The following is a 9,587-nucleotide window of genomic DNA, read 5'->3' on the forward strand; positions in this document are numbered from 1 at the left end:
TCTTCATTATGCCAATCATTTCATCTAGTTATTTTGTATGTCAGCTGAATATGTTTGTGCTGATAAACTAACGGTGTTTGAAACAGATCATAACGCTAATAGAATGCACTGGCAGAGGGTGAGAGGCGATTAAATAATTGTCGAATTCCAATTCACTATTTGACTAATTTGCTTAACCTTTCTGAGCTTGGCTTGCTCATCTACAAAGGGTAAAATAAACTTAATGGAGAAGTTATAAATGTAAAGACATGACTTGTGTAAAGTGCTCATCACAGTGTGTGACACAGTATTTGCTCAATAATATTAGTTTCTCCTCCTTTTCTTCCTGGTTTCATTTCTCTTTTTTGTTGCCTCTCTCCTTATGGCACTGCCTCAAATAAAATGGGATCAGAGAGATTTTATTCTGCCGAAACCTTTAAATTCCCTGGTTTGAAAAAAAAAAATCTGCGATAATGTTTCTGGTGAAGAAAGAGAAAGAATTTATTACCAGGTGGGCATTCAGACATCTAGGTACAAGAAGTTATAAGAAAAAAGAGAGTCTATGAAGAGACGCAATAGTCACCCTCCTGACATAAGGCTTCCAGAAAGGTCTGCCCCATGCTGTACAAGCAAATGGCTATGCTTGATTGCTTGGCAAGTTAAGCAATATTCCACAACCATTACAGTTACATACCACTGGATCAAACTTGAGCCCATTTCAAGATGCTGAACAAGAGAAACTTGGCTGCTTTTCTTCGCCATAGGGGAAAACAGAGGGGCCTTCTTGGAAGATTATTGGTGTGAAATCCTTAGTTATAGTGTTAAAATTTACCACTTTACGTGCGTGTTAGGACATATAGATGTATTTCCACTTCAACCTATAACTTCCCCCTTGTCTTTTTTTGTTTATAAAGCAAAGAGCATGCTATGAAGGTAGGAGAGCATTAGAGGTTTTGCTTCCAAAAAATTTCACACACTATAGGATGGATTAACAGAACTGAATACACTTTCAAAGAAAATGCTGTGTTTAAGTATATACACATCCTGTAAGCCCACTCGTAGGAGACAGCATCCCAATCACCAAGGGCATGAGAGTGCTGTGTTGGTTTTCTTGAGCTCCTGTGTCCCTTTTGTCCTAAAGAAATGGGACTCATCCAACAAATTATAATGCAATGACTGGCTGTCTTTTCTGCCTCCATTGCCGCCATGGCGCCTGCGGGGGGGAAAAAAACTTGTGGCAGGGTGGGGGGCAGAAAAAAAATAAAGAATCAACTTCTGAAGTTTACACTTGACTGCACACACCCTGTAGAAGATGGACTCATGGATGCTGCCAATTTTGAGCAGTTTCTGCAAAGAGAATCCAAGTGAATGGCAAAGCTGGGAATCTCCATGGAGGGGCTGTAACCACTGAAAGAGGCAAGAGCAAGATCACTGTTAACTTCTGAAGTGCCTTTCTCCAAAAGGTATCTGAAATTTCTTACCAAAACATATGTGAAGGATAATCCACATGACTGGTTGTGTGTAGTTGCTAACAGTAAAGAGGGTTACGAGTTGCATTACTTCCAGATTACCCAGGATGTGGAAGAGGAGAAAGATAACGATTAAAACATATTTACCAATGGGGCATCTTCATGGCTCAGTCAGTTAAGCTGACTCTTGGTTTCTGTTCAGGTCATGATCTCACAGTTCCATGAGTTCCAAGCCCCGCGTTGGGCTTTGGGCTGACAACACAAGGCCCACTTGGGATTCTGTCTCTCCCTCTCTCACTGCCCCTCCCCCATTCATCTCTCCCTCTCTCTCAAAATAAATAAATAAATTTTAAAAAACTCATTTACCAGGAATATTTTGTATGAATTCTTGAAAAAGGCTTAGGGCTAAATAAATAAATATACACAGATATGGATCACTGTATCTACGTAGCTGCTGAATGAAGCTGGCATGACTGTAGAGAAAAAACCCAGCTCTGAACTTGAAGGCCATGAGGACAGCAATGAAATAGTTCAATCCCTTGCAAAACACAAAACAAAACATAACCAGAAAATGAGAACATCCCAAATCTCAACCTTCCCTTGGGTCCTGCAGAAACGTGTGCCATGCTAACTCCATGTTGGCGCTGTCTTTAATCATGGGCTATCGTCACCAAACACCCACACTGCAAGAGTCAGCACATTAATATCTCATGACACCAATCCCAGACTTGAAGGAGAATCAACACCCATACAGACTTATTCAGAGACCCTGTGTGACTTTCTGTGGCACTCACCGATTCACGTTACTCTATTTATTTTTTTTTTTAATTTTTTTTTTCAACGTTTATTTTATTTTTGGGACAGAGAGAGACAGAGCATGAACGGGGGAGGGGCAGAGAGAGAGGGAGACACAGAATCGGAAACAGCCTCCAGGCTCTGAGCCATCAGCCCAGAGCCTGACGCGGGGCTCGAACTCAGGGACCGCGAGATCGTGACCTGGCTGAAGTCGGACGCTTAACCGACTGCGCCACCCAGGCGCCCCTACGTTACTCTATTTAACCAAACTATGAGCCACGTGAAGGCGGCGCCATGTTGTGATGTCACTGAGCCCTTCTCTCCCCATTCACTCATTCTCTTGGGAAAGCCTTCCCAACTTCCCTGACCATGATCCAGCGCCCTGCTCCACACCATCGTGGTACATCACGTATGTCACACACTGCTGTCATCACCAGTGTTAATATTGCCTTTGGGTGATCATTTGAGTGTTTCCACCACTGGAAATAAGTTCCATGATGGCATTTGGGCACCTTTGTTTCCATGAAGTCTAAAAATAATTATTTTTCAATGAACGGATACATACATAAATCTGAAATGTCCTTATTATTTAACTGTCTAGTATTTTTGTTGGAAAAATTAGTTTGTGGTATCTTGATAAATTATGAATTGTCTTTACCATATTCTCTGCTTGTCTGGGGGAAAAAAAAAGCCATTACTGAAACATACACATGCATAACATCCCAGAACAAAAACTGGTACCTTGAAAAACAAGTAAGAAAAATTGAGGTTTGACATATTTAATTCTGATACGCATAAAAACCAGATGTATAAGTTAAGGGGACGAGTCATATGGATTAACACATGCTCTGACATGTAGTGTTGTTGACAAATGAAGCAACTGAAATGGAAACATTCATTTATTTTGATAGACAGGTGCCAACATTACTCTGAAAAGGTGCCAGTGTGTTCTATACACACGCACACGCGCGCGCGCACGCGCGCGCGCACACACACACACACACACACACACACGTTTCTTATGCCTTACCACTATGTTTAGTGTAAGATTTATACAGCCTATTGTAGAATAAAAGTTATCCACACATTAAAAGTAAGGATTATTTAGGCAAAAGTTATATAAGATTGTCACTAAAACTGTCCTCATTAGACAGCAAATACTTGGTATCTATTGTGTGTTTTCTATGACTGATATGATGTCTAAGGTACATCCCTATCTTCAAGAAGAAGGGTCAGAGGAAAACTCAACTACAAAAGCACTTAAGAGGTAATACATGCAAAATAAAATTCACAGAGTTAAGAGAAGGGAGTGGTCTCTTCCTGTAATGGAATTGGGGAGAGCAGAATGTTCCATGGAAGAGTACAATTTAATTAGGAATTTGGATGTTAAGTAGAATTTTGATGGATGGAAGTGAAAGTAAGGTGAAGGAAAGGGACAGCTGTTCCAAAAAACATTAATATCATAATTAAAAATCTAAAGACCTGCATGGACTGTGACATATTGAGAAATATATTGTTTTAAAGGCTGGAATTGTGGGGTTGAAACTGCAGCATAGGCTAGCTTGTCCTGACTTGCACAGGAGTAGGACTTGGACATCAAAAGCCTGGGGCCTGAGCCAGTGTTCCTAATTCCGATGCTCTGTGGCCTCCCTTCGTGGTGCAAAGACTCACCCCAGACTCCCAAGTGACAACCATATTTGTCCCGGCCACATTTTTCCCTTGACAGCCAGTCAATCACTTTAGCTAACAATGTTGTCCCTTCCTGAGTTCTTTATCCATAGCAGCATGAGTAATTCATTGGGTTTAAACAAGGATCCCTTTATTGGCATTTTCTGGTGAGGATTCATATTCAACGTAATTTTAAATATTGGGTCATGACCGAGAAGCGCGTCTACATTTTTTCCCAAAACTCCTTGTCATCAATCTCTAATGTGTATGTATTTATTCACTCAGCAAAATATCACAAAGTATTTCTCTATGGCTACATAGCAGATCCTGGCCACGTCCTGCTCACATCCCGGTGTCCATATTATCTCAGTGCACACCACTAACTTCCCACTACCGAATGCTGCTTTTTTGTTTTCTCCCTTAAGGGCTTTCTCTTCTTGCAGCTGGAGTGTGTTTTGTCCCCCAACTGGTTGGTGGATTTGACCCTAATTATCATAAAGAACTAATATTACAGAATAGGGCCAAACATATGTGTTGAACTCAGGGAATTCACTGAATGTTTCTTGGTGCTTCTATGCCTGGGGATGAGACGAAATGCACGACTGCAAGAGTTTCAGAACCTGCAGCCTGACAAGGGCATGGTAACCAAGGGTTCTGATATCTAAGGAAGAAGTTCTGAGGTTCTCCTTGGTGAGAAACCAGCAGAAATGTCGGACAAGAACGAGGAATATATGAAATGAGTACAAGAAAAGGAAGACAAGGAGTATCAAGTGTAGTCTTGAGACCAACTGAAGCTGATTGTGGCTTATCCCTTGATTCCTCCTGTTTTAAGTATTTTATTTAATTACCTAATATATTGCACCTGGCCACCACCTTGAAGCGTCAACATAGGACACAATGCAACTGACACAGTGCACCAGTGGCAGGAGTGGTGCACGGGTCGGACTATAGTAGATTATTCTGGTGCCCACCACCATCTCACACTTTCCACTTCAGTACAACTGCCAGTACCTGCACTTCTCCTCCCAAAGGCTCCCTGTTGCTCCCGGAGGTGCTTTGCTGCCAGCGTGGAAAACTGGGGCTGTCAAAGTATTCAAAACAAAACCCTGGGAACAGTCCTCAATCAGTCCAACTGATTGGAGTTTGTCTACCATTTCCCCAGTGACCTCATTTCCCCAGTGATCTTTTTATAGGATGACTCTAAGTCATATGCTCTACACTGATTCCTAAATTCCCTCCGTGAGGTAATCTCCATTTATCCATGGTTGTAATGGGCTCTGTAGCACAGTCTTCATGGGTTGCATCCCCTTCTTTGCCTATCTTCTTCAATCTCCTATGGGTGTTTTCTGTCGTCCCCCACATAAAATACTTTCACTCAAATCCTTGACTTAATTCTGCTTCTGGGGAACCCAAACTAAAGCAGTCTGGTACTTGTCACTTGCTCATACTGTTGGCTGTTCCCCAAGCAACAGAGGAGATTTCTGACTTCAGACCAACAACCCTCCCAGAAAATATGGACAGAAAGATAGAAGGCTCATAATTTCACCGCCAGGAATTCCCTCCTCTCCTCCATGTCAAGGCCACCTGTGAACTGGACTGCAATGCCATGGAAGTCGATTTCTGGCTGCTCCTAGCATATTACCTCAATCTTTATGAGAAATTAGATTATGGGAAGTAGTCATGCTACTATCAAGAAATACCATCACAGTTCATGTGACAATGAGGTAGAAACCATAATTATTTTTCCTTTCTTAGATTTTTTTTCAGACATTGACTAGTTTATAGATTCTGTCTTCCTCAAAATCTCACCAAAAAATCGTATGACATCCCCACCTGTAACCTCATCCTTATGGCACTTTAAATGTATCAGTATAGAAACAGATCAATCAACTGTAGTGACAGACCCTGCTTACCTCTCATATACTCAGAATTAAGCCACACATTTCAGACCTTGAATCTTATCATCAACATTAACTGACAAGGATGTACACCAGACCGAAGTTGGACAAATCCAATTCTCTCCTCCACAAATTCTGAGTTGGGACTTACAAAAGCTAGCTAATTGAAATGGGAAGCTCGCCCGGGAAGACCTTGTTTAATTATATGCATAGTTAAGAAAAGAAAGATAAACACTAGGAGGCTGAGAACAAGAAGAATAAAGCCTACCTGCAAGAGAAAGTGCAGATGGTGCAACTAGGGATTTGGAGAAAGTTATCTTATTTGTGACAGCTTCTTAGTGCCTACTTCCAAGCTTGTATGTGGTCCTGCAATATTTTTTTCTCTTGGAGCTACAGATCCCACTGCACCTTACAACAATTTTCTCCCTTTGGCCTTAAGTTAACTTGAGGGATTTTCCAGTTATTTGAAACCAAAAGAACTTTGGTTAAAACAAGCACACTTGACTTTGAGCTCAGGGAGAAGGGGGACCATCACTTTCTTGATTTTCAGTGTATCTAACTCAGTACTTTGGCACACAGCACATCTTCATTAAGTGTTAGTCAGAAACAGATTGAATAACCAATATTAGTAAATTTCAGTAGCCACACCAAGAAGCATGTATATTTTTCGCCATGAGAAAAGCCTTTCCACCAATGGGAAACAGCTGACCAGCGTTCATCCATTTACAGGGCTGGAATGCTCATGCCTTGGGTTTATTTTAATCAGTAATTGCCCACTCCTTTAATCTATTTGAAAAACAGTCTTAACCACCACTCAAATTATTGGTGTGTTTCTCCAGAATAGGTAGTAAGGTATTAATTCACCTTGAAACATTTAGGCGCCTTTATCACTCTCAGATGTTCAAAGTGTCCGAGCAGAGGAGAGGGATGAAGTAAAGTTTAGGATGGTTAAATCAGAGAAATGAGGTCTCAATCTTTGGCAAATCCAACACTTCATCAAACTCAATAGGAAGGTTGAAGTGTTGTGGGCTGTTGTTTCTTGAGATGTGCATTAAGGAAAGACTAAATTTAGCAAACGCTAAAGTCCCTCTTGTAATGTTTTATGATTGTTATAGTATTTGGTAACTTCTGTTCCCCTCTGGCTGTGATGTGAGAGGCTCCCCTCCACCACGTCACCCCCATGACAGCAATCTCTAGTTGTAAAACGGTAAGACCGTCAGCCAGCAATAATTTGCAATCTAAACAGACTTGACGCTCCCTGACATTTATTGAAACCTCAGACCCCGTGCGCTGGTTTCAGTTTTCCTCCCTTTGCTCTGTTTTTACAGACAGACAAGTGCTTAGATTTAGGTTTAATAATGAGGAGAAATTTCTTCTTGGCCTACTCTTGCTTGTGTTGGCTGCACTGGGGCTTGCAACAGACGGGTGGTTGGAGTTAATTACACTAAATGGTGAGAACATTATTTGACCCCACCGGTTCAGCCCCAGAGGCTGTGTGCCTTCTCACAGACATAGGCAGATGGAATGCTTCACAGGCTGGGCAGAGGGCAGGAGTCATGTAGAGAGAGCTCTCTGCTTAAGACCAGACACGGGGTTTCACTTCCTAACAAAGCTCGGAACTCCAGACTCTTTTATAAGCATAAGCCAGTGACACTCAATGGAACACAGAATGATATCAAGAACTAGGAAAACATACTTTAGCCAATGGAATTGCTCTCAAACACAGCAGTCACCTTTGTGATGGTATACCTCCTTCTTTTTGGGGAAGATGATGGAGGACTTCACCACAAGCTTGACTCTGACAAGCCAAAAGGAAAACTGTTGTCACATATGTCACTGCAGGAGATCTGGTGACATATTACAATTACATTCGAGAGCCAGTGATTAACTGCATTTTTAGCTCAGTGCATAACACTTAGTGCCTGCGAACATTCTTGTCATTGCTATTTCTAATCATGATGGTGACAATGATAACAGTCTACCCAAGTTCTTGTCCTAGGGATAAGCTGTCATTCCTGATTCTCAAGAAGAAAAATTAACCAACACACCTAGGGGTAGTGAAGGCGCATTGATTGTTGAGCCAGCACAATACAGCTTCAGGTGTACTAAAAGTGTAACTAGGCCAGAGAGACTTGTTGACTTAATACTGACAAGATTTTTGTTCCAATGTGTGCTTTTCTGTTCCATGTCAATTCTATGTAGATTGTTCAGAGGCTCTTGGAAGTCTGTAAGTAGTAATGGCCTACCTGTTGTCTGCAATATTAATTCCATAAAACAGCACTGTATAGAAGCATGCTTAATTTTTTTCATTTTTTATTTATTTTTGAGAGACAGAGCATGCACATGGGGCAGAGAGAGGGAGACAGAGGATCTAAAGCAGGCTCCACACTGACAGCAGAGAGCCCAATGTGGGGCTCAAACTTCACAGAACCACGAGATCATGCCCTGAACCAAAGTCAGACACTTAACCAACCGAGCCACCCAGGCGCTCCTGTATCATATCATGTTTTTAAAAGCCTGCTAGAATCATTGCTGTAAGCTGCACTATCAAATAATTTCTGGTCTGTGACAGTCTATGAAACCCACCAGGATAACAGAGGAGGGAAGAGGTGAGTAGTACCCCAGAGATGGTTCCTACTCTTATCTAACAGGAAGTGGTCCAAACAATTCTTGGTCTTCTTTCATACTACAGACAGCCTCCTGTTCTGTACTACAATGACCACCATCTTCCCCCTTTTTGTCCAAGGTCAAAAATTAATAGTGGTAAGAGAATCAATATTACACCCCAGCACACCAAGGGTTTCTTTGTAATGTATCAGTTGGGAAACAGTGGGCTAGGATTGGGTTTTAATTTAGGTAAGAGTCCTGACTGTCTCCCCTTCAAAGCAGCATGATTCACGTTCAATGATCACATTCCACAGATCTAGTCCCAGTCAGCTGGCATACACTTGATTGTCATTAAATTATGAGCAAGCATGTATAGTTGGTGAGACTCATCTCCTCCCAATGTATAACCTACTCAAAACACGTGTACTTTGTGAATCAGCAGCATCTTTCGCACAAAGGTAACACATGATCACAAGTATAATGTCCATATCTGGAATGAGATAGGATACAGAAATTACCCTGTGGTGATAAACCTTGTCAAATAATTACCACAATCCATAAAGGAGCTTGTTTTGCAAAATGCTTATATAAAAAGTATACAGTGCATATTTTCCCAGTAAAAGATAATTAGGAGAGGTAGGGTGTGCTGTTAAAATACAGAAACAATGACATTCAAGAGTTTAAAAATTGTTATAACACGATCAACTACATGTAAACAGGGAGCAAATGTGAGCTATACTTAATAAAAGAGCTGACATGTTTTTTTTTTTATTAGAGTGGCACTTATTAGAGCAATTACTTTCAGAACTAAAAACATGGTAGCTGTATACAGAGTCTGTGAGATAGGATCAAGGCATAAGGGAAAGCCAGGACTGAACAATATGTCAGAAGTAAGTTCAGGCAGCAAGAAGAGTCTTGATAAATAAAAATAAATGAGATTTAAACCCAAGAATAAGGATTTCAGGAAAAAGTGAGGACGTCTGCTTTCTCTGGTAACTAATTCTTAGCCCCCCTCCCCCTCCCACACACCACACACACAGTACAGAGAGGGCTGCTGTAAAGAAGGTAAGAAAATCTTCCCAAAGCCTCAATACTAAATCTAAATATTCAAAGTTGTGTTGTTGTTTGCTTCATTTTTGTTTGTGGGCTTCTCGTTTATTTCCAAAAAGAA

The 9,587-nt window shown here is 41.2% G+C and overlaps 1 pseudogene; it reads left to right on the forward strand.

Annotated features, from left to right (window-relative positions):
* Positions 1–1,185: 1,185 nt before the first annotated feature.
* On the forward strand, positions 1,186–1,584 carry LOC125151701 (60S ribosomal protein L22-like; annotated as a pseudogene).
* The last annotated feature ends 8,003 nt before the right edge of the window (positions 1,585–9,587 follow it).

The sequence above is a fragment of the Prionailurus viverrinus genome, chromosome E1 (assembly GCF_022837055.1).
Source record: "Prionailurus viverrinus isolate Anna chromosome E1, UM_Priviv_1.0, whole genome shotgun sequence".
NCBI classification, from domain to species: domain Eukaryota; kingdom Metazoa; phylum Chordata; class Mammalia; order Carnivora; family Felidae; genus Prionailurus; species Prionailurus viverrinus.